Source organism: Coenobita brevimanus, chromosome 27 (assembly GCF_032717465.1).
Source record: "Coenobita brevimanus isolate Jiangsu-jjx chromosome 27, ASM3271746v2, whole genome shotgun sequence".
NCBI classification, from domain to species: domain Eukaryota; kingdom Metazoa; phylum Arthropoda; class Malacostraca; order Decapoda; family Coenobitidae; genus Coenobita; species Coenobita brevimanus.
In genome coordinates, this window is record NC_136980.1 from 7,671,914 (window position 1) to 7,698,888 (window position 26,975).

Below are 26,975 nucleotides of genomic sequence, written 5' to 3' on the forward strand. Positions count from 1 at the left end.
GGTAGTGTTTGGAAACTCCCTGTACTGTTGTTTGTAGATGATACTGTGTTGTTGAGTGAAGACGAAGGGGAGCTGCAAGGCTTGGTGGATGAGTTTGGGAGTGTGTGTAAGAAACGGTATCTAAAGGTGAATGTATGGAAGAGTAAAGTGATGGTCTTTGAGAGAGGTGAAGTCAGTGAATGTAGTGAGGTTGGATGGTGAGGAATTGGAAAATGTGAGTACATTTAAGTACCTGGGTAGTGTGATGAGTAAAGATGGAGGTTTGGAGGGTGAAGTGCTTGAATAGGTAAAGCAGGGAAAAAAGGTTGCTGGTTCCTTGAAAGCAGTGATAAGAAGCAGGGAAGTGAGCATGGAAGTGAAAAAGTAACTACATGACAGTATTGTAATACCAACTCTAACGTACGGAAGTGAAGCTTGGACGTTGCTGGAAGGACACAAGTCAAGAATGAGAGCAGTGGAAATGAGTTATTTAAGAGGAGCCTGTGGAGTCACATGGAGAGACAAGCTGACAAATGAGGATATAAAGGAGCGTTGTGGTGTGGATGTGGATGTGATAGGAAGCGTTACGAGGAATACACTGAGGTGGTTTAGCCATGTGGAGAGGATGGAGGGTGAAAGACTGACGAAGAGAGTGTACAGTATGTGAGTGAGGTGGAGGGGGGAAGAGGGAGGGGGAGGCCGAGGATGAGATGGAGGGATGGGGTGGAGAGGTATATGAGAGAGAGGGGTGTGGTTTGGAAGCGGGGCAGTGAAATGGTGGGGGACAGGGCGACGTGGAGGCGATTTGTTTGTGGCCACCCCGAATGGGATTGAGGCATCTGGCAATAGATATTTAGATAGACAGATAGATATGCTATTTTGCTGATTATGACAAAGCCATTCCTTCCACTTTTTTATTACAGCAATATTTATGAATTAATATTAACTTGTATATTATCCTGAGACACACTTTGTAATTCACAGTTCAAAGGTTGCAAATTTTTTGCTCTTACTTGGTCAATAAATACCATCCCTCCAACTTGATTTTTTAGTTGCTGAAGGAGAATAAATAGAATATGGTGCTAGTCATGAAGAAGTGCACTGGAAGAGATGGAGCTACAGTACATTACTGTCCTAGTTTGTCATTGAGCTACGTGAAATAAGCTGCAAAGGGACAAAAATCTGAAGTTATGGTGAAAAGACAACAGCACCTCGAGGGGTTACGCTAATAATCCATCTATTACCTACCGGTAATGCTTTACAACCAGATAAAAACTCAAAAGCATTCAGCAGCTTACCGTATCCATCAAATGTACACAGAACCTTTCATAATCCTTCTCTTTTTACCTTGTACTGACATGCTTTTTCTAACCAAATGCTTCACCATCATAAAAACTGTCAAGTGGCACTCAACAGTAACTAACCCACGTAGCTAGGCAAAACCATCCAAAATACACCATACATATGCAAAAACCTTTCATAATGCACCATACATAAGCAAAACCTCCATTATAAACCATATATGCGGTACGCAAAACCTTCCATAAGTGCACCATACATAAGCAAAACCTTCCATGGCATACCATACATACGCAAAACCTTCCATAATACACCATACATGCGCAAAACCTACCATAATACACCATAGATAGGCAAAACCTTCCATAATACACCATACATGTGCAAAACCTTCCATAATACACCATACATATGCAAAAACCTTTCATAATGCACCATACATAAGCAAAACCTCCATTATAAACCATATATATGCAAAACCTTCCATAAGTGCACCATAATTACGCAAAACCTTCCATGGTATACCATACATACGCAAAACCTTCCATAATACACCATACATGCGCAAAACCTTCCATAATACACCATACATGCGCAAAACCTTCCATAATACACCATACATACGCAAAACCTTCCATAATACACAATAGATAGGCAAAATCTTCCATAGTACACCATACATATGCAAAAACCTTTCATAATGCACCATACATAAGCAAAACCTCTATTATAAAACATATATACGGTATGCAAAACCTTCCATAAGTGCACCATACATAAGCAAAACCTTCCATGGCATACCATACATACGCAAAAACTTTCCATAATACACCATACATGCGCAAAACCTTCCATAATACACCATAGATAGGCAAACCCTTCCATAATACACCATACATACGCAAACCCTTCCATAATCCTTTTGTTTACCTTGCCATATGCTTTTTCCAGATGATGCTACTGATTCTGGCAATACTGGTAATATTCTGATCCACTTGTCACTGGCACTATTTGCCATCCTCCTTCACTGACAATCCTGCAAAACAAAATACAGAGATTAAAAACTTATTATACTGATAGCAAAGGACAGGTAATACCATACCCCCCCCCTTTTTTTTTTACACTAACTTGGCCTAAAACTGCCATCTTAGCTGTAACAACAGATTGACACTAGAATATGATGCTAGTCACGAGGGAGCAATAACTAAAGGATGCTAAGCTGTGGCGTTATATTTTTCCACCACTGAGCTAAATGAAATAAGCTGAAAAGGGCGAAAATCTGGGCCAAGTTAGAGTAAAAAGAGCAAGGCACCCTCACCGTAAATTATGCAAAACAAATTATACATAATGATCACTAACCAAGCTCATTACATCATTATTTACTTCCTGACTAATAACGAGAGAGAGAGAGACGCAGCCGCACCACTCTATCACCTTTTCCTGAGCGATTTGTTCCGTGCATTACACCAGGTTCAGGTGTTGTCGGAGGTATTGCCTTTGCAACGGCACCTCCTTTTTCTTCATTCTTCTCTAAGGTGTCTTTCTTCTTCTTTTATCCTCTTCTGTCTTCTAGTCCACATCTGATGAAGTACTTCCTTTTTCTCTTTCTTTCTCCTTTTGTCAAATAAAAAAATTTCAATTATTTGTGTTTCACTTTCCTGGTATGGCTGCTGTAGTTCAGTGACTTTTTGTCTTTCAGTTTTCTAGTCCTGGACATGTTAAAATGAAATGTTTAATATCTTCTATCTCAGCACCACATAACTTACACTCTGTTTGCCCATCTGTCTGTCTATTTCTGTCTTTCAGTTGTAATATGTTTGTTCTTGCTTTAAATAATGTCACTGATGATGGGCAGTTGTCACTGATTACTTCTTCCATTATATCTCCCTTCCTTTCCCCGTACATATAAAGACTTGTCTTACTTGCCATGTCTTCTTTCCATTTTTCTGTGTCCAGTTTTCTTGTCTTTTCCATAATCTGCTTCTTTGTTACTCTGTCAATGCTGGTTATATTAAGTTCCAAAGCTGGTTATATTAAGTTCTTCCATACCATAACTCCTTTGAATCCGAGGTCTTAACCATGATAATAGTCGCCGACTTTACTTAATCTGAGAAACACACTCATTTCACTCTAACCTGGCCTAAAATTTCACCTCCCCATGTTGAATGCTGAGATGTAAGAAATCAACATTAGAATATGATGATGGTCACGAAGAAGTGTAATGATTAGGGCGTAAACCCATTTAGTCTCATCCTGCCATGAGCTAGGCTACGTGAAATAAACAACATAGGACAAAATCTATGCCAAGTCTGAGGAATATGAACTTTGTCACGAAAACGTCACAGGGTGTTGAAAAATTATTTTTCCATTTAGCTTGGGGAAACAGGCTCCAGGAGGACGAAAATCTAGGCCAAGTTTGTAATTATGAAAAAAAAACTACAGGTAAATCATACAGCAATGAGGTTTACTTATGGTAGCGGTAGTTATAATACTGAAGATTTTTGATATTGCTCTAACCTGACTGATATCCCAAATCCCATTTAGTTCACTTGATGGCCAGATTTTGTTACACTGGACAGATGATGCGACTAATAACCATGGAGACATTCCTGCCTCTATTATAGTCATCGAATTTAACAAAACCATGACTCGGCTTTCATGATAAGTGGTTTAGTTGCGTCAGATAAACTGACCATATATATATATATATATATATATATATATATATATATATATATATATATATATTTGTTTACTAATATTACCCGACTGAACAAAACTGGATATTGCTGGCCTACATTACATTGCCACTAATACTACTGCACAACGTAGTTGTATGTGGCCTTCGTGGCTTTGCAGAAAGCATATGCATATGACGGAGTGGACAGACAAGGAATGTGGTAAATATTAAAAATATATGGAGTAAATGGGAAGCTTCTGAAAGCCGTGGAGGACATGTATGGGGGCACTAGAGCTGCAGTGCGTATGGATGGTCAACCGAGTGAATTTTTCAGTCTGAATGTTGGATTGCAGCAGGGATGTCATGCCTCCATGGATGTTCAATCTGTATATGGATGGATTCATGTGAGATATAAAATACGGCAAATCGAGATTGCAGAGTCTGGAAACTTCGTGTTCTCTTGTTGCAGATGACAGTGTTGTCAAGTGAGGACGAAGGGGACCTGCAAGGCTTGGTTTGGCAGTGTACAAAACGGAATCGAAAGTGAATGTACGGAAGAGTAAAGTTGTGTTCGAGAGAAATGAAGTCACTGAATGCACAGTAAGGCTGGATGGTGAAGAAATTGAATATGTAAGTGTATTTATGTACTTGGGTTGTGAGATAAGTCAGGATGGAAGTTTAGAGAATGAAGTGTTTGAAAGGTTACAGCAGGGAAGAAAGATTGGTTCTTTGGACGCGGCGATAAGAAATGGGGAAATGAACATTAAAAAAAAAAAAAAAAAAAAAATGGCAACATGATAGTGTTGTGGTACCAAATCTAACGTACGGCAGCAGAGCTTGGACCTTGTTGGAAGGATACAAGAGACCAGTGGAAATGTGTTACCCGAAAGGAGCATGTGGAGGTAACGGATTGAGTGAAATGAGGAAGGATGGCTGTGGTGTAGCTGAGATAGCGTTAGAAATACACTATTGTAGTTTGGCCAATGTGGGGAGATGGACGGTGAGACTGTATGTGAATGACGTGTAGGGAGGGAGGTGTGGAAGGGGGAGACCAAGGATGAGACGGAGGGATGGAATGGAGAAGCATATGAGAAGGGTGTGTGAGTTGGGTGAAGGGCAGGGTAATGGCACGGTACAGGAAGACATGGATGCGATTTATCTGTGGCCACCCCTTAAGGGCTTAAGGCATCTGGCTATAGACAGATAAGATGACTACTATTCCTACGATTTCCACTGCAGGCGTACACTACATGTATATAAAAAAATGCCATTACAGACAATATATTTGTATAGTTAATCAGATCACTGCTAATTTCGCGATTGGAAAGTCTGCTAGTCATGAAGTGCACCGGAAAGGATGTCCCAATGCGTTTTCTGCTACTGAACTACGTGAAACAAGTTACAAAAGGACGAAAATCTGGGCCAAATGAAGGTGAAAGAACTAAAGTAGGCTATATCTACTACACATCTACATATTATATTATTTCACATAATACATATATGAGCAGTTAAGAGGTATACAGCCGTTTGGTGATATTACTGAAATACCGAGGCTCGAACATTTCAGACTTTTTTTTTTTTATGCTTAAGACAAGCTTACGAAGCATCAAAATACTCTTCACTCACTGATATCTTCACAAAGTTCTCGATCCTAAATCAAACAACAAAATGTAGATACATTACGAACCTCGAAGCCCGGAGAGAAGCGATGCACGTTTTCTTCCCACTACAATCAAAGTAATACTGACGCGTCCGCGTCGCCGACTCGCCGGTTGTGCTGTTCTACCTACCCTCCCTCCCCCCCGGATCACCGCTTTCCGTCTAATATTTTCTTAACGTGCATCTAAGACGAACTTTAGCAATGTCAAGGATTGTATAAGAATATCGAAGTTCTCTTAGTCTACCTTAAGCGTTTTTGAAGGCTCGTTTGTATAGAACTGTTCCTCATTCCTGTCGCCCTCCCTCCCCCTACACCATTATCCTCATACAGTATTTACTTAGGCTCATCAAGGACAAACCTTAGCGATGTCATAGGTTATAATAATATCTAAGTTCTCTTGGTGTACTAAATGCGTGTTTGAATCCTCTAATGTATATAATAAGCGAGTTTAATTCAAACCAGTCAGCCTCTTTCTTCCGATCAACCTCCTTCCCCCAGCATCACTGCTTTCAGAACTAAAAAGGGCATCTAAGTCGAACCTCATTACTTTAATTGGTTTCATTAATAGAACTACGTTTTCTTCGGCTGAGATATGCATGCGTGTTTGAAGAGCTTCTATGTCTTTAATAAGCTACTTAAGATACAAGCATCCGCCTCCCCCAGCACCTATCCTCCCAGTTGTTCATCGCCTCCGCCATTTAAAGCAGTGTTGAAGAGTGACGCCTTCATGGGGCAACATCGATATAACCAGGTGGCGCCGCTGACTGATCATGTGAACGTCCCTCAAACCCCTCCCTATCTTCCGAAAGTTGGATTGTGGACTGGAGGTGAAGGACAACTTTTGCTAACATCTAGCCTCCTGAGTTCACGTTTCAGATGAACATATAGCAACAACTACTACTACTGTGTTATTACCGTTTCATTGCAAATACTTGAGCCACACATCCTCTACCACTCGTAAAGCCACCCTGTTCGTTATTTACCAGGCCTTCTGATACATCCTGTACGTTGTGATAAATCTACCATATACCTCTCCTGCTCCATCAGGCTGCTCTCTCTCCAACCCACATATCCTCTAGACTCCTAAGGCCACTCTGATCGTCTCACCAGGCCTTAGTTATTTTATCACAGCTCAGCATTCACGAGAAGACGAAAATTTCAGGCTAAGTTAGCGTGAAAAGTGTGTGTAAGGAGAGATGTTATGATGCTGATGGGGGAATACGAATATCAACATTATCATCATTATTCTTACCATCACTAGAAAGTTACACACACACACACACACACACACACACACACACACACACATACAAATTCTAATATATAGTAACCCAACCGTTTCTGTACGTTCATTTAACACTAATTATCCCCTTTATTTCAAAATCTTATGCATACTTTATTTTCTAGTCTTCAAATATTATATCATTGGTTATGCTCTGGTTGGTGGAACTGATAATATGTTTCTTAAAATAATATAGCACTTTGATAGATATGAGTAGATAAAGGTGGGGAGTGTAGATAGACAGACAGATCGAGAGAAAGGTAGGTAAATGATAAATGACGATAGACTGATAAGTAGATTGATGTAGAAAGACACCTACTTTATAGAGAGATGTACAGATGGGCATTAAAAGACAAATAAACAGATTGATAGTTTAGAAATACATATATACTGATTTAAAATGATATAGTGCAAAAGATAAATACAGATGGAGTTCACAAGTTGCATAGACAACATGCTAGTTTCATGTTTTAAAGTTACTCTGTATTCCAAGTCTCCCAATAGTCTACTTTTATTATTAGTTCTTGTAACGGATAATTCTTTTTGTATTCCAGAAGGTCTCCCAACATTAATAATTATGATTCATATCGACTTGCCATTTTTTTTTTCTTAATTCTGACTTTTTTTTTTTTTTTTACTTAATTATTACTTTTTTTGTAAAGGATTTTTGAGTGTTATGCAAGAGAAGTGACTGCATACAGGTAACAAGAATAAAATAACAAAAATATTACCATACAGTTTGTTCCATTGAGTCTGGGATTTGTGCCAGCAGAATGGAACCCCTTTGAATCCAGTGACTTTATATTTACCTTTGGCTGATAGAGGTTACGTATTCACCTGTGTCTGTCTGTCTGTGTACAAGAGATCTTAAAAAGCTGTTCTTGGATTTCACTAGTCTGGTGGATAGGTATGCAGTGGGTCAAGGAGGGGTTGGTAAGATGTTGAGGTTAATCCGGTACCGAATGTGTTGGTAAGATATTGAGGTTAATCCGGTACCGAATGTAAGGATAAAGCATACATTTCATTGGTGCTGGCAGAGGTATGCTGCCTTTGAGATTTGGTAACAGGGCAGATTAAAACCATAAAATATTTTGTCAATATGTGAGACCGTAAAAGTATTCATCTGGTAAGAAAGGGGAATTACGGCAACAAATCTTAAAATGTATCGGTGTTGGTGGAGGTATGTGTTGTGTTGCAGATTATGATGTAGCTACACCCCAGAACTACATAATACGTCCCTCAGGTTTGTATTTGACGAGATATACACCAAAAATACACCCTCTGAAACTCTGAAATGGACTGTGAGCCATGTTTCAGTACACAGTAGGCATCAGCGTTTCAGCAATGCAATGAAACACCAAGAGGAAGAACTGGTGTTTAATTATGAGAAAATAAATAGTGGTTTCACCTATAATTCGCCTGAGGAACAACTCGGTGTTACACTCTATATCATTTCAGTAATAACCTAGCTTGTACTACAGTTATATTTTGTAGTTTTTATCCAAGTATGGTTTTGACCCACAGATGCCTTATTCAAATACCGAATATTATTATCGTTATTATTATTGTTATAATTATTTTTATTATTATCATCCACTCACTCAGTGTAGGGATGCCTCATGATCTCTACACTGAGTGACATGCCAAATGATTTCCTGTACCCAGGAAACCATTCACTACGCTGGGTGGTAACCATTTAACCGGGGTTTTTTGGCAGGGTTAAGCGTCCCCCAGATTCCCCTATCCAAAATCACTTAATCATGGCAGAGGGCCTCGGAGGGTCCAATACCTGCCCAGGACCCCAACCAAATGGGCAGATATGCGTGGCCATGTGCAATGTGAGAGGTGTGAATGAGGAGAGCAAGAGGGTGGAAGTGGTGAATGTGTTCAAGAGTGCGAGATATGCCGTGATGGCTTTGTGTGAAACGATGATGAAAGGGTGTGAAGTGGAGGAGTGGGAGGGTGTGAAATGTGTAAGATCAGGCATGAATGGGCGAGGAAGATGCAAGGAAGGAGTTGCTTTGTTGATGAATAAGGTGTGGCAGAGTGGAATGAGAGACTACAAATGTGTCAGCTCGAGGTGTATATACTGTATATCAAGTTCAAGTTTGAGAAGGTGAAAGTTGCGGTCATTTTAGCGTATGCACCGTGTGAGGACAGGAGTGAGACAGAGAAAGACAGGTTTTGGGACGAGCTCGATGAAGCAGTGGGAGAAATGTCCAGGAGCTATAAAGTGATCGTAATGGGTGATATGAATGGAGGAGTAGGCACTGGTCCTGAGGATAATGTAACTGGTTGTTATGGAGTACCAGGAGAAAATGATAACGAGAAGCGACTGAAGGATATGTGTCAGGAGAGGAGGTTGTGCATTTGTAACTCGTATTTCAGGCACAAAGATCCACATAAATATACATGGTACAGAAGGAACGGGGATCGTGCTGAAAGAAGCCTGATTGATTACGTGCTCAAAGAGAGGTCGATGCTGGGAATGATTGCTGGTACGAGGGTTGTGAGAGGACGATGTGGAGTTCTGTCAGATCATATGACTGTGGTAAGCAAGATCAAGCTGAAAGGAGTGACGTGGATCAGGAGAGAGAGGAGCAGTCAGGGAGAAAGACTGAAAGTTGAGAAACTGAGGATCAAAGAAATGGCAGATGATTACAGGACCAAAGAAGAGGAGTTAGAATCAGTGAATTGGAATGAAATGGATCTGGACAGCCTGTGGAATGCATATAGGGATTGCTTAGTTAGGAATGCTAAAGCAGTGTGTGGTGTGGCAAGAGTAACAACAAAGAAGAAAGGTACGGCATGGTGGGATGATGAGGTTAAGAAAGCAGTGGAGGAAAAGAGGAAGAGGTGGCTAAAGTGGTTACAGAACAGGAGTTCTGTTGAAATATGAAATGAATATATTGAGAGCAAGAAGCATGTAAAGAGACAAGTGAAGAGGAAAAAGCAGGTAAACGATGATCTAGGAAGAAAAATGAATGCAAACTACTCTGAAAATAGAAAGTTATTCTGGAAAGAGGTGTGGAAATGTAGAAGTGACGGCAGAAAGTAATGCCATAGTGTGAAGGATGAAGGTGGTAGATTATTAACCCATGGGGCTAAAGTAAGGACGAGATAGAAATAATATTTTGAAAGCCTGATGAATGGGAAAAGAGAGAGCAGAGCGGCTGTAAACATGACTGGTTTGGGGGTGGGGAGGGTTCAGAGAAGGAATGTAGTGCCAGGAGGAGTGACACTGGCACAGGTGAAGTGCTGTGAAGCGGCTGAAAAATGGGAAAGCTGCTGGGGTTGATGAGGTGTATGCAGAGATGCTTAAGTGTAGTGGAGAGAGTGGAATGACGTGCTTGTTGGAGATATGTAAGAAGGCATGGATGAATGACTAAAACTGTGCCTGCAGAGTGGAAAAAGGCTGTGATTGTACCCCTGTACAAAAATAAAGGTGAGCGAAGTGAGTGCAAGAATTATCGTGAAATATGTTTATTGTGTGTGGTAGGGAAGGTATATGGAAGAATACTGTAGAGAAAGTATGAGAGATATCAGAAGTCCTAGTGTGTGATGAACAGGGTGACTTTAGGAGTGGCAGAGGATGTGTGGATCAAATATTTGCAGTGAGACAGATAGCAGAGAAGGCTTGTGAGAAGGACCATAAAGTGTGTATGGAATTCATGCATCTGGGAAAAGCATTCGACAAAGTGGACAGAAAAGGATTGTGGAAAGTTTGCGCATGTACGGTATAAATGGTAAGCTGCTAGGTGCAGTCAAGAGTTTTTATGATGGTAGTGAAGCATGTGTAAGGGCTAATGGGCATCTAAGTGAATAGTTCATGATCGGTGTGGGCGTGCGACAAGGTTGTGTGATGTCCCGATGGTTGTTCAATATATATGGATGAGGTGATGAGAGAAGTAAAAACACGAGTAATGGAGAGACGCATGGCGTTGGTAATGAATGGTGATGGACGGAATATCTCAAATCTGTTGTATGCTGATGATGCAGTACTACTTGCAAGTACCGGAAAGGAAGTTGGTAGACTAGCGCTGAGTTTTGTTGATGTCTGTGAGTGTCGCGACTTGAGAGTAAATGTAGAAGAGTAAAGAGATGGTTATTGAGAGAGGAGGTGACTCCCAGTGCGAAGTTACAGTGAACGGGGAGAGACTGCAATTGGTGAGAGAGTTCAAATACCTGGGTACAGTGATGGAAAAGAGAGGAAAATGTGCAAAAAAAGTGGAATGTAGAGTGACACAAGGAAGAAAAGTAGCTGGTGCAATGAAGACCTTGATAAAAAACAGAGGCTTGAATGTTGCAGCTGCACGAGGCTTACATGAAGGAGTGTTAATGCCAACTTTAACATATGGTTGCGAGACTATGGTGCGGTATGAAAATCGAAAGTCGAGACTGCTGAGGAATGTATCTGGAGTACAGAGAGTGGATAGGATACGAAATAATGTGATTCATGAAAGATGTGGAGTGAGGAAGTCTGTGGACACCTGAATCGAAGAGAGTGTACTGAGATGGTATGGTCATGTGGAGAGAATGGATACCAACAGAGTGGTGAAAAAGGTCTCTCTGAGCGAATTTGAAGGAGGGAGGAGACGAGGTAGGCCAAGGAGAAGGTGGAGAGATATGGTGGATGAGAGTGTGAGGAAGAGAGGTTTGGAAGTCGGTGAGGCTAGGGAACTGACAAGAGATCAAGCTGCCTGGATAAATATTGTGAGGAGAAGTGCACGATCAGGGATTTGGCACCCTTTTTTAACGTGGCAGCGTCCGGATTTACTCTATCGGATACGTTTATGTGAAGCTACAGAACATGGTGAATGTTTTTGGCGTATCCGATAGAGCCAGGACTCCGGGGGCTTGAATGATGAGTGAATGGAAGCGTGGCCCACTGGACTGGGCAAATTTGGGCTGTCTGGACATTGCTACTCTTCACCCTGCCCTGGGGTGGGAAAGGAGGTCCGGATGATGATGATGATGATTATTATTAATATCATTATTATTATCATCATGATTGTTCTTAATTTTATTTATTATTAAAGGAAGATGGTAATGATGATGATGATGATGATGATGAACATGATAATGATGAGCGAGTGAATGAATGTGTGGCTCATTCCATTGGTAATAATGTTGATTAGTTCATTCCCTTTTTATTTTTTTTCCGGTACCCTACTTCACTCTACTGTTGGATAAGAAAAAGACGTTGAGATGATGATGATGATGGTGGTGATGATTTAACAGCAAAAACAAACATAACTTACGACAGTTGGTTATATAGGTACGAGTCTATGAATCCCACCGTAGGACTACTGGCAGGACTCATAGTACAATTATTTTATTTGATAGCGTAGTTTTGTTGCAGCAGTGTCATTTTTTTTTTTTTTTTTTTTTAGGACGGGTGTGTAAGGGTTTGCGTCTGCGGGGTGGTTGGTGTGTATAGGCTACGTTCCTTTCTTTTCTTTTCTTTTCTTTTTTTTGTTATAAAAAATATTGCTTTTAACTGACATTTAATTTTTGTTCCTGTAGCGTTGCTTCTTTTCTTTTATTGGTGGTTTTAGACAGAGACCACACAAGGGTTTGTATCTGGATGGCTGGGGTTTGTTGGGTTACGATGTTAGCTTAGACTCAGTTAAGGAAATATCTGGCCTTTTTTTCGTGTCAGTTTGGTACAGAGACGGCAAAAGGGTTTACACTGACAGATGGTTGGGGTTTGTTGTTCTACGATTTCAGGTTAGACTCGGCCATAAAAATACTTGGCCATTTTTCGTGTAAGTTTGGTACACAAACGGCAAATGGATCTATTCTTACAGATGGTTGGGGTTTGTTGTTGTAGGATTTCAGGTTAGACTGTTGCAGAAATATCTGGCCTTTTTTCGTGTCAGTTTGGTACAGAGACGGAAAAGTATGGACAGGTGTTTGGTGTTTAACACTGGAATCCAAGTAAGTCAATCACAAAAATATTACTTTTGTTCGTCCATCGATTTTGTTCCAACGAATGCGCTTTTTCTTCTTGCGTGGCGGGTCAGACCACAGGGGTGGAGTAGGAGGCATGTCCGCGTTCCTGCGCAACTTGTCGATGAACCACTTTTTCAGTTTCCATACCGTGTATTCCACGTCCTTGGGACGAGTCTTTAGAAAGGCGGTCAGTTCCTCATACACTGTTTGAGCGCTGACTGTGTTTTGCACTTCTTTAAGCCAGTCTAGGAAAAGCCTGTACTTCTTATTGCAGTACAGATTAAGCAGACTTCCTGTGAGGGACAGGATGTCTGCTATATCTCGAGCTTTCTCTCTTGCGGCCTGTTCAGGGGGGAGTGAGGCGAGATTAACACAGCGACCAAAACCCAGCAGACGTACATTGTTACTTTTGTGTTTTTCACAAATAATAGTTTTACGGGATAGGTTGTGAAATGCGAATCCGCTCTGATGGAGACAATGAATGTGTTTGGTGGCCTTGGTTATAACTTTGACTGCATGAATGTTTGAATATAGACTTAGGAATACACCTTTTCCGCCCCAGGAATCCCTGAAGACTAAACACCGGGGTTCTTCATCGATTACTCCCAGAAGATGCGGTACACCTGGGAGCCCACGAAGCCGGCACAGCATCCGAGCCTCGTGTTCACCACCCCACCGGGTGACCACAACATTCGTTGCCTCCTGACCACAGTACAGCACACACTGATGAATACCGCGATACATCGTATTGGTGTCGACTTTGGTGTGACCCAGGGTGACGCCCAGGATATTCCATTTACACCACAACTGCTCCCACCGAAAGCAAGCAACAGAAGAGCAGGGTTGTGTGTCCAATGGGAGCAGCGTACCCGCACTGTCCTCTACTATATCAATGTTTTCCGCCTACTGGTCCTCATTTTTTGCCTCCTGGTCCACACTGTCTGTTTCCCGCTCCATGCTTTCTTCCTCTTGGTCCACAATGTCTCTCTCCTGGTCCTCTTTTTCTTCCTCCTGGTCTCCATTTTCTGTCACAGAGACTTCGCTTTCTCTCTCATGATCATCATCTGTCTCACAGTCCTCCCTTTCCTGCTCATGGTACCTTTCTATCTCACACCTCTCACCTTTCATCACTTCATGCCCCTTGTCGTCTCTGGCCTCTTCTGAAACATTTTCACCTGCCTCTGAAGCATCGCTCTCCCCCTCATCTTTTCTGCCAGAGTCATGTGACACTTGATCTGTCCAGTCCTCTCTCTCCCTATCTTGCTGCCCTAGTCCTGTGTCTCCCAATTCTACACGAGGTTCAGGCCGTGTGTTGGAATGGTTCTCTGCAGCTAACATGAGGAGGAGCCAAACTGGAAATAATGCACACAGGAAAGCACGAGCCCAGAAGTATGTCGGAAGCGGTGCCAGCGGTGCACCAGTCCGATAGAGGTGAAACATCTCCTGGAATCTTACAGGGAGCACCAATATTGATCCCAGGACTGGATTGCGATGAGCAGGAGTGGGAGTGGGGAGCGGTGTGGTTGGAGCAAGATGAGATAAGACTGGCATCCCATGAAACCAGGAAAGCCATGGGTGCTCCTGCTGTGTCTTTCTTACTAGCGACTCCCGGACAAACTCATGTAACTCCCTCTCCAACCAGACTGCTGTGTATATGCACCACACAATCGCTATTCCCACCAACAGTGCCCGAAACGCGCCACTTTTGCTGCATCGGCTGCGAGTGTGTGTGGTAGTTTTGGCTGTGCGTAGTGAAATTAGTTGTCGAATCTACCGCTGATACGCCGCCTTGATTTTAGTGAGGCTGACCCCATCACCTACGCTCTCTGGGAAGTTCATTGTGTCGCAAATACTAAACGAACCACTTATACCGAAAGAACAGAAACCACCTGAGAACAAATGACTAAAATATGAATAAATTATGTATCAATAATTCCAATTACAAATCCTTAAAATATTAATAATCAGCAACTAATCGCTCAAATGCAAATCTCTTGAGTTACAACCAACAAAGTGAATAACACAGATATGAATCAACGAATCACTGATATGTAAACTGCAAAACTGTTAACTCAAGAAGCATTAATGATTTCCTTTGAGGAATAAAGAGTTACGAGTGACGTGTTTTAAGTTGCGTGACTTTGTAGGTAAATTGAAACTGGAGGGAAAAGTGATTGGAAAGTGGGTAGGTAGGTAGGGGGGCGGGTAGATACAGAAGTGGGTAGGCAGGTAGATGATGTGGAGTAGGGAGGAAGGCAGAGAAATAGATAAGTGGGTAGGTATGTAGGTAGGTAGACAGGTAGGTAGGTAGACAGGTAGGTAGGTAAACAGACTATAGCAATGATGATGACTAGTGATAATAAAAGTGGACTGAAAAGAATTGTGATGATGATATACAGTAGGTGATGGTGATGATGGTAGTAATGATGATAAAGATGGTGATGACTGGTAACCAAAGTGATGATAGCAATAACGATAATGGCGATAATTGTAAAGGTAGTAATGATGACTGATGATAGTCGTAAAGATAGTAATGATGACTGATGATAGTTATACAGATAGTAATGATGACTGATGATAGTTATAAAGATAGTAATGATGACTGATGATAGTTATAAAGATAGTAATGATGACTGATGATAGTTATAAAGATAGTAATGATGACTGATGATAGTTATAAAGGTAGTAATGATGACTGATGATAGTTATAAAGATAGTAATGATGACTGATGATAGTTATAAAGATAGTAATGATGACTGATGATAGTTATAAAGATAGTAATGATGACTGATGATAGTTATAAAGATAGTAATGATGACTGATGATAGTTATAAAGATAATAATGATAACTGATGATAGTTATAATGATAGTAATGATGAATGATGATAGTTAGTGATAGTGATGATGACATGATGGTTATAAAGATAGTAATGATGACTGATGATAAAGATGGTGATAACTGATAACCAGAGTGATCATAGTAATGATGATTATGATGATAGTTATAGTGATGATAAAGATAATGATGACAGTGTTTGTAGTAGTGATATAATGAAGATAATGGTAGCGATGCTGATGATGAAAATAGTGATATTGTTGATGGTTGAACTTCCATACCTCACATTCTCACACACTCATTTGCCATACCTCTGCACCTCCTTGGCCTACTACACTTCGATATGAGGCCCTAAACTCCCTCCCAATCCCCCGAAAGGAGGATGGTGGACTGCAGGAATAGGGCAACTTCAGTCTGTAGTCCATTAAGGCCCCGTCACACGATCAATGAGCAAGTGTGGTGGCCAAGCACGCTTCACAGCAGTTTCGAAGCATGGTGACGAAGCAAGGTAGAAAGCGTGGTTCAGCATAAAGACTGTTCACATGTTTACTGACTCCCCTGCGCTCAGGGCTCTGTTCAGTGTGTGGGAGGTGTGTGAGAGACGTTTGCGCCCTGTTTGTCCCACGGCTTTATTATGTCCAGAGTGCACCTGCTATTATTTTTCTGGATATGTTTCAGTAGTTTGATATAAGTGTCAGTTCTCGCATTTCTGTTCTAGAATGCTTCACTTTTCACCTGCCACAAACAGGAAAGCTCCTATACTTCTCAATTAGATGTAATGTTCCAGTCAAAAGGAAGATTCGTGGTACATGTAGAGGTATTTTGTGGCTCCAATGTGGGTAGGCTAGGGGCGGCGACGGACTCCATCCTATAATCTTTGGTGGCTACCGGCGCGGGGGCTGTGGACACGCACTGGGTTGTCACACGATCAGTGGGCAAGTGTGGAGGCCGAGCAAGGTCACGGTGCCGAGGCGAAGAGCGTGGTTCAGCTGGAGTTTTGGGTCGTTGACGAACCTGCTCGAGCAAGGATGGTGCTTCAGTTCCGCATGTCTACACGATCATTTTCCATGCATTCTCCGCGGCCCGCGCCCATGCTGAATCACCACACTTGCCCATTGATCGTGTGACGGGGCCTTTAGGTTCACGTTCAGATGAAATGGGAGAAATGGAGTTCCCCCGAGCTAAGCCCTGTATTGGACTATATAGCCCCGCAAGGGTTACAGGAGCGAGCTACCACTCCCAGCACGGCAGACCGGGCGAGGATCGAACTCGCAATCCCCCGATTACGAGTCCAGCGCGCTACCACTGTGCTACCGCGCCCCCTCACGTTCAGAAGAGTGTGGGGCCAAAACTCTTTACCATATAATTCCACACTCCTGACCCACCACACCTCCGCCCACGTTCAGACACACTACCTGTTTCAGCTCCCTCAAGTACTTCCCTATCCCCCAAAAGCAGGATGGTGTACTGCAGAAGGCCAATTTAAGGCTGCAGTCCACTGGCTTCTCATTTCAAATGAGCCTGGGGCCACAACAACGGCTACAACACCCCTACATACATTCACTCACCATCTAAACATACCATCTAAGCACACACTCTTTCTACCCTATATTAACTTTCTCATGTTGGGGACAACTCTAGAATTCTGTGCTGGCTATCACCAGACGTTAATTTCTACAAATATTTTCTCTTTCCATAATTAACTAAGGTAGCAATATGTGAGACCGTAAAAGTATTCATCTGGTAAGAAAGGGGAATTACGGCAACAAATCTTAAAATGTATCGGTGTTGGTGGAGGTATTTGTTGTGTTTCAGATTATGATGTAGCTACACCCCCAGAACTACATAATACGTCCCTCAGGTTTGTATTTGACGAGATGTACACCAAAAATACACCCTCTGAAACTCTGAAATGGACTGTGAGCCATGTTTCAGTACACAGTAGGCATCAGCGTTTCAGCAATGCAATGAAACACCAAGAGGAAGAACTGGTGTTTAATTATGAGAAAATAAATAGTGGTTTCACCTATAATTCGCCTGAGGAACAACTCGGTGTCACACTCTATATCATTTCAGTAATAACCTAGCTTGTACTACAGTTATATTTTGTAGTTTTTATCCAAGCATGGTTTTGACCCACAGATGCCTTATTCAAATACCGAATATTATTATCGTTATTATTATTTTTATTCTTATCATCCACTCACTCAGTGTAGGGTTGCCTCATGATCTCTACACTGAGTGACATGCCAAATGATTTCCTGTACCCAGGAAACCATTTACTACGCTGGGTGGTAACCATATAACCGGGGTTTTTGGCAGGGTTAAGCGTCCCCCAGATTCCCCTATCTAAAATCACTTAATCATGGCAGAGGGCCCCGGAGGGTCCAATACCTGCCCAGGACCCCAACCAAATGGGCAGATATGCGTGGCCATGTGCAATGTGAGAGGTGTGAATGAAGAGAGCAAGAGCGTGGAAGTGGTGAATGTGTTCAAGAGTGCGAGATATGCCGTGATGGCTTTGTGTGAAACGATGATGAAAGGGTGTGAAGTGGAGGAGTGGGAGGGTGTGAAATGTGTAAGATCAGGCATGAATGGGCGAGGAAGATGCAAGGAAGGAGTTGCTTTGTTGATGAATAAGGTGTGGCAGAGTGGAATGAGAGACTACAAATGTGTCAGCTCGAGGTGTATATACTGTATATCAAGTTCAAGTTTGAGAAGGTGAAAGTTGCGGTCATTTTAGCGTATGCACCGTGTGAGGACAGGAGTGAGACAGAGAAAGACAGGTTTTGGGACGAGCTCGATGAAGCAGTGGGAGAAATGTCCAGGAGCTATAAAGTGATCGTAATGGGTGATATGAATGGAGGAGTAGGCACTGGTCCTGAGGATAATGTAACTGGTTGTTATGGAGTACCAGGAGAAAATGATAACGAGAAGCGACTGAAGGATATGTGTCAGGAGAGGAGGTTGTGCATTTGTAACTCGTATTTCAGGCACAAAGATCCACATAAATATACATGGTAGAGAAGGAACGGGGATCGTGCTGAAAGAAGCCTGATTGATTACGTGCTCAAAGAGAGGTCGATGCTGGGAATGATTGCTGGTACGAGGGTTGTGAGAGGACGATGTGGAGTTCTGTCAGATCATATGACTGTGGTAAGCAAGATCAAGCTGAAAGGAGTGACGTGGATCAGGAGAGAGAGCAGTCAGGGAGAAAGACTGAAAGTTGAGAAATTGAGGATCAAAGAAATGGCAGATGATTACAGGACCAAAGAAGAGGAGTTAGAATCAGTGAATTGGAATGAAATGGATCTGGACAGCCTGTGGAATGCATACAGGGATTGCTTAGTTAGGAATGCTAAAGCAGTGTGTGGTGTGGCAAGAGTAACAACAAAGAAGAAAGGTACGGCATGGTGGGATGATGAGGTTAAGAAAGCAGTGGAGGAAAAGAGGAAGAGGTGGCTAAAGTGGTTACAGAACAGGAGTTCTGTTGAAATATGAAATGAATATATTGAGAGCAAGAAGCATGTAAAGAGACAAGTGAAGAGGAAAAAGCAGGTAAACGATGATCTAGGAAGAAAAATGAATGCAAACTACTCTGAAAATAGAAAGTTATTCTGGAAAGAGGTGTGGAAATGTAGAAGTGACGGCAGAAAGTAATGCCATAGTGTGAAGGATGAAGGTGGTAGATTATTAACCCATGGGGCTAAAGTAAGGACGAGATAGAAATAATATTTTGAAAGCCTGATGAATGGGAAAAGAGAGAGCAGAGCGGCTGTAAACATGACTGGTTTGGGGGGGGGGGTGCAGAGAAGGAATGTAGTGCCAGGAGGAGTGACACTGGCACAGGTGAAGTGCTGTGAAGCGGCTGAAAAATGGGAAAGCTCCTGGGGTTGATGAGGTGTATGCAGAGATGCTTAAGTGTAGTGGAGAGAGTGGAATGACGTGCTTGTTGGAGATATGTAAGAAGGCATGGATGACTAAAACTGTGCCTGCAGAGTGGAAAAAGGCTGTGACTGTACCCCTGTACAAAAATAAAGGTAAGCGAAGTGAGTGCAAGAATTATCGTGGTATATGTTTATTGTGTGTGGTAGGGAAGGTATATGGAAGAATACTGTAGAGAAAGTATGAGAGATATCAGAAGTCCTAGTGTGTGATGAACACGGTGACTTTAGGAGTGGCAGAGGATGTGTGGATCAAATATTTGCAGTGAGACAGATAGCAGAGAAGGCTTGTGAGAAGGACCATAAAGTGTGTATGGAATTCATGCATCTGGGAAAAGCATTCGACAAAGTGGACAGAAAAGGATTGTGGAAAGTTTGCGCATGTACGGTATAAATGGTAAGCTGCTAGGTGCAGTCAAGAGTTTTTATGATGGTAGTGAAGCATGTGTAAGGGCTAATGGGCATCTAAGTGAATAGTTCATGATCGGTGTGGGCGTGCGACAAGGTTGTGTGATGTCCCGATGGTTGTTCAATATATATGGATGAGGTGATGAGAGAAGTAAAAACACGAGTAATGGAGAGACGCATGGCGTTGGTAATGAATGGTGATGGACGGAATATCTCAAATCTGTTGTATGCTGATGATGCAGTACTACTTGCAAATACCGGAAAGGAAGTTGGTAGACTAGTGCCGAGTTTTGTTGATCTCTGTGAGTGTCGTGCCTTGAGAGTAAATGTAGAAGAGTAAAGAAATGGTTATTCAGAGAGGAGGTGACTCCCAGTGCGAAGTTACAGTGAACGGAGAGAGACTGGAAATGGTGAGAGAGTTCAAATACCTGGGTACAGTGATGGAAAAGAGAGGAAAATGTGCAAAAAAAGTGGAAAGTAGAGTGACACAAGGAAGAAAAGTAGCTGGTGCAATGAAGACCTTGATAAAAAACAGAGGCTTGAATGTTGCAGCTGCACGAGGCTTCCATGAAGGAGTGTTAATGCCAACTTTAACATACGGTTGCGAGACTATGGTGCGGTATGAAAATCGAAAGTCGAGACTGCTGAGGAATGTATGTGGAGTACAGAGAGTGGATAGGATACGAAATAATGTGATTCATGAAAGATGTGGAGTGAGGAAGTCTGTGGACACCTGAATCGAAGAGAGTGTACTGAGATGGTATGGTCATGTGGAGAGAATGGATACCAACAGAGTGGTGAAAAAGGTCTCTCTGAGCGAATTTGAAGGAGGGAGGAGACGAGGCAGGCCAAGGAGAAGGTGGAGAGATGTGGTGGATGAGAGTGTGAGGAAGAGAGGTTTGGAAGTCGGTGAGGCTAGGGAACTGACAAGAGATCAAGCTGCCTGGATAAATATTGTGAGGAGAAGTGCACGATCAGGGATTTGGCACCCTTTTTTAACGTGGCAGCGTCCGGATTTACTCTATCGGATACGTTTATGTGAAGCTACAGAACATGGTGAATGTTTTTGGCGTATCCGATAGAGCCAGGACTCCGGGGGCTTGAATGATGAGTGAATGAGTGAATGGACTGGGCAAATTTGGGCTGTCTGGACATTGCTACTCTTCACCCTGCCCTGGGGTGGGAAAGGAGGTCCGGATGATGATGATGATGATTATTATTAATATCATTATTATTATCATCATGATTGTTCTTAATTTTATTTATTATTAAAGGAAGATGGTAATGATGATGATGATGATGAACATGATAATGATGAGCGAGTGAATGAATGTGTGGCTCATTCCATTGGTAATAATGTTGATTAGTTCATTCCCTTTTTATTTTTTTTTCCGGTACCCTACTTCACTCTACTGTTGGATAAGAAAAAGACGTTGAGATGATGATGATGATGGTGGTGATGATTTAACAGCAAAAACAAACATAACTTACGACAGTTGGTTATATAGGTACGAGTCTATGAATCCCACCGTAGGACTACTGGCAGGACTCATAGTACAATTATTTTATTTGATAGCGTAGTTTTGTTGCAGCAGTCATTTTATTTTTTTTTTTTTTTTTAGGACGGGTGTGTAAGGGTTTGCGTCTGCGGGGTGGTTGGTGTGTATAGGCTGCGTTCCTTTCTTTTCTTTTTTTTGTTATAAAAAATATTGCTTTTAACTGACATTTAATTTTTGTTCCTGTAGCGTTGCTTCTTTTCTTTTATTGGTGGTTTTAGACAGAGACCACACAAGGGTTTGTATCTGGATGGCTGGGGTTTGTTGGGTTACGATGTTAGCTTAGACTCAGTTAAGGAAATATCTGGCCTTTTTTTCGTGTCAGTTTGGTACAGAGACGGCAAAAGGGTTTACACTGACAGATGGTTGGGGTTTGTTGTTCTACGATTTCAGGTTAGACTCGGCCATAAAAATACTTGGCCATTTTTCGTGTAAGTTTGGTACACAAACGGCAAATGGATCTATTCTTACAGATGGTTGGGGTTTGTTGTTGTAGGATTTCAGGTTAGACTGTTGCAGAAATATCTGGCCTTTTTTCGTGTCAGTTTGGTACAGAGACGGAAAAGTATGGACAGGTGTTTGGTGTTTAACACTGGAATCCAAGTAAGTCAATCACAAAAATATTACTTTTGTTCGTCCATCGATTTTGTTCCAACGAATGCGCTTTTTCTTCTTGCGTGGCGGGTCAGACCACAGGGGTGGAGTAGGAGGCATGTCCGCGTTCCTGCGCAACTTGTCGATGAACCACTTTTTCAGTTTCCATACCGAGTATTCCACGTCCTTGGGACGAGTCTTTAGAAAGGCGGTCAGTTCCTCATACACTGTTTGGGCGCTGACTGTGTTTTGCACTTCTTTAAGCCAGTCTAGGAAAAGTCTGTACTTCTTATTGCAGTACAGATTAAGCAGACTTCCTGTGAGGGACAGGATGTCTGCTATATCTCGAGCTTTTTCTCTTGCGGCCTGTTCAGGGGGAAGTGAGGCGAGATTAACACAGCGACTAAAACCCAGCAGACGTACATTGTTACTTTTGTGTTTTTCACAAATAATAGTTTTACGGGATAGGTTGTGAAATGCGAATCCGCTCTGATGGAGACAATGAATGTGTTTGGTGGCCTTGGTTATAACTTTGACTGCATGAATGTTTGAATATAGACTTAGGAATACACCTTTTCCGCCCCAGGAATCCCTGAAGACTAAACACCGGGGTTCTTCATCGATTACTCCCAGAAGATGCGGTACACCTGGGAGCCCACGAAGCCGGCACAGCATCCGAGCCTCGTGTTCACCACCCCACCGGGTGACCACAACATTCGTTGCCTCCTGACCACAGTACAGCACACACTGATGAATACCGCGATACATCGTATTGGTGTCGACTTTGGTGTGACCCAGGGTGACGCCCAGGATATTCCATTTACACCACAACTGCTCCCACCGAAAGCAAGCAACAGAAGAGCAGGGTTGTGTGTCCAATGGGAGCAGCGTACCCGCACTGTCCTCTACTATATCAATGTTTTCCGCCTACTGGTCCTCATTTTTTGCCTCCTGGTCCACACTGTCTGTTTCCCGGTCCATGCTTTCTTCCTCTTGGTCCACAATGTCTCTCTCCTGGTCCTCTTTTTCTTCCTCCTGGTCTCCATTTTCTGTCACAGAGACTTCGCTTTCTCTCTCATGATCATCATCTGTCTCACAGTCCTCCCTTTCCTGCTCATGGTACCTTTCTATCTCACACCTCTCACCTTTCATCACTTCATGCCCCTTGTCGTCTCTGGCCTCTTCTGAAACATTTTCACCTGCCTCTGAAGCATCGCTCTCCCCCTCATCTTTTCTGCCAGAGTCATGTGACACTTGATCTGTCCAGTCCTCTCTCTCCCTATCTTGCTGCCCTAGTCCTGTGTCTCCCAATTCTACACGAGGTTCAGGCCGTGTGTTGGAATGGTTCTCTGCAGCTAACATGAGGAGGAGCCAAACTGGAAATAATGCACACAGGAAAGCACGAGCCCAGAAGTATGTCGGAAGCGGTGCCAGCGGTGCACCAGTCCGATAGAGGTGAAACATCTCCTGGAATCTTACAGGGAGCACCAATATTGATCCCAGGACTGGATTGCGATGAGCAGGAGTGGGAGTGGGGAGCGGTGTGGTTGGAGCAAGATGAGATAAGACTGGGATTCCATGAAACCAGGAAAGCCATGGGTGCTCCTGCTGTGTCTTTCTTACTAGCGACTCCCGGACAAACTCATGTAACTCCCTCTCCAACCAGACTGCTGTGTATATGCACCACACAATCGCTATTCCCACCAACAGTGCCCGAAACGCGCCACTTTTGCTGCATCGGCTGCGAGTGTGTGTGGTAGTTTTGGCTGTGCGTAGTGAAATTAGTTGTCGAATCTACCGCTGATACGCCGCCTTGATTTTAGTGAGGCTGACCCCATCACCTACGCTCTCTGGGAAGTTCATTGTGTCGCAAATACTAAACGAACCACTTATACCGAAAGAACAGAAACCACCTGAGAACAAATGACTAAAATATGAATAAATTATGTATCAATAATTCCAATTACAAATCCTTAAAATATTAATAATCAGCAACTAATCGCTCAAATGCAAATCTCTTGAGTTACAACCAACAAAGTGAATAACACAGATATGAATCAACGAATCACTGATATGTAAACTGCAAAACTGTTAACTCAAGAAGCATTAATGATTTCCTTTGAGGAATAAAGAGTTACGAGTGACGTGTTTTAAGTTGCGTGACTTTGTAGGTAAATTGAAACTGGAGGGAAAAGTGATTGGAAAGTGGGTAGGTAGGTAGGGGGGCGGGTAGATACAGAAGTGGGTAGGCAGGTAGATGATGTGGAGTAGGGAGGAAGGCAGAGAAATAGATAAGTGGGTAGGTATGTAGGTAGGTAGACAGGTAGGTAGGTAGACAGGTAGGTAGGTAAACAGACTATAGCAATGATGATGACTAGTGATAATAAAAGTGGACTGAAAAGAATTGTGATGATGATATACAGTAGGTGATGGTGATGATGGTAGTAATGATGATAAAGATGGTGATGACTGGTAACCAAAGTGATGATAGCAATAACGATAATGGCGATAATTGTAAAGGTAGTAATGATGACTGATGATAGTCGTAAAGATAGTAATGATGACTGATGATAGTTATACACATAGTAATGATGACTGATGATAGTTATACACATAGTAATGATGACTGATGATAGTTATAAAGATAGTAATGATGACTGATGATAGTTATAAAGATAGTAATGATGACTGATGATAGTTATAAAGGTAGTTATGATGACTGATGATAGTTATAAAGATAGTAATGATGACTGATGATAGTTATAAAGGTAGTAATGATGACTGATGATAGTTATAAAGATAGTAATGATGACTGATGATAGTTATAAAGATAGTAATGATGACTGATGATAGTTATAAAGATAGTAATGATGACTGATGATAGTTATAAAGATAATAATGATAACTGATGATAGTTATAATGATAGTAATGATGAATGATGATAGTTAGTGATAGTGATGATGACATGATGGTTATAAAGATAGTAATGATGACTGATGATAAAGATGGTGATAACTGATAACCAGAGTGATCATAGTAATGATGATTATGATGATAGTTATAGTGATGATAAAGATAATGATGACAGTGTTTGTAGTAGTGATATAATGAAGATAATGGTAGCGATGCTGATGATGAAAATAGTGATATTGTTGATGGTTGAACTTCCATACCTCACATTCTCACACACTCATTTGCCATACCTCTGCACCTCCTTGGCCTACTACACTTCGATATGAGGCCCTAAACTCCCTCCCAATCCCCCGAAAGGAGGATGGTGGACTGCAGGAATAGGGCAACTTCAGTCTGTAGTCCATTAAGGCCCCGTCACACGATCAATGAGCAAGTGTGGTGGCCAAGCACGCTTCACAGCAGTTTCGAAGCATGGTGACGAAGCAAGGTAGAAAGCGTGGTTCAGCATAAAGACTGTTCACATGTTTACTGACTCCCCTGCGCTCAGGGCTCTGTTCAGTGTGTGGGAGGTGTGTGAGAGACGTTTGCGCCCTGTTTGTCCCACGGCTTTATTATGTCCAGAGTGCACCTGCTATTATTTTTCTGGATATGTTTCAGTAGTTTGATATAAGTGTCAGTTCTCGCATTTCTGTTCTAGAATGCTTCACTTTTCACCTGCCACAAACAGGAAAGCTCCTATACTTCTCAATTAGATGTAATGTTCCAGTCAAAAGGAAGATTCGTGGTACATGTAGAGGTATTTTGTGGCTCCAATGTGGGTAGGCTAGGGGCGGCGACGGACTCCATCCTATAATCTTTGGTGGCTACCGGCGCGGGGGCTGTGGACACGCACTGGGTTGTCACACGATCAGTGGGCAAGTGTGGAGGCCGAGCAAGGTCACGGTGCCGAGGCGAAGAGCGTGGTTCAGCTGGAGTTTTGGGTCGTTGACGAACCTGCTCGAGCAAGGATGGTGCTTCAGTTCCGCATGTCTACACGATCATTTTCCATGCATTCTCCGCGGCCCGCGCCCATGCTGAATCACCACACTTGCCCATTGATCGTGTGACGGGGCCTTTAGGTTCACGTTCAGATGAAATGGGAGAAATGGAGTTCCCCCGAGCTAAGCCCTGTATTGGACTATATAGCCCCGCTAGGGTTACAGGAGCGAGCTACCACTCCCAGCACGGCAGACCGGGCGAGGATCGAACTCGCAATCCCCCGATTACGAGTCCAGCGCGCTACCACTGTGCTACCGCGCCCCCCTCACGTTCAGAAGAGTGTGGGGCCAAAACTCTTTACCATATAATTCCACACTCCTGACCCACCACACCTCCGCCCACGTTCAGACACACTACCTGTTTCAGCTCCCTCAAGTACTTCCCTATCCCCCAAAAGCAGGATGGTGTACTGCAGAAGGCCAATTTAAGGCTGCAGTCCACTGGCTTCTCATTTCAAATGAGCCTGGGGCCACAACAACGGCTACAACACCCCTACATACATTCACTCACCATCTAAACATACCATCTAAGCACACACTCTTTCTACCCTATATTAACTTTCTCATGTTGGGGACAACTCTAGAATTCTGTGCTGGCTATCACCAGACGTTAATTTCTACAAATATTTTCTCTTTCCATAATTAACTAAGGTAGCAATATGTGAGACCGTAAAAGTATTCATCTGGTAAGAAAGGGGAATTACGGCAACAAATCTTAAAATGTATCGGTGTTGGTGGAGGTATGTGTTGTGTTGTAGATTATGATGTAGCTACACCCCAGAACTACATAATACGTCCCTCAGGTTTGTATTTGACGAGATATACACCA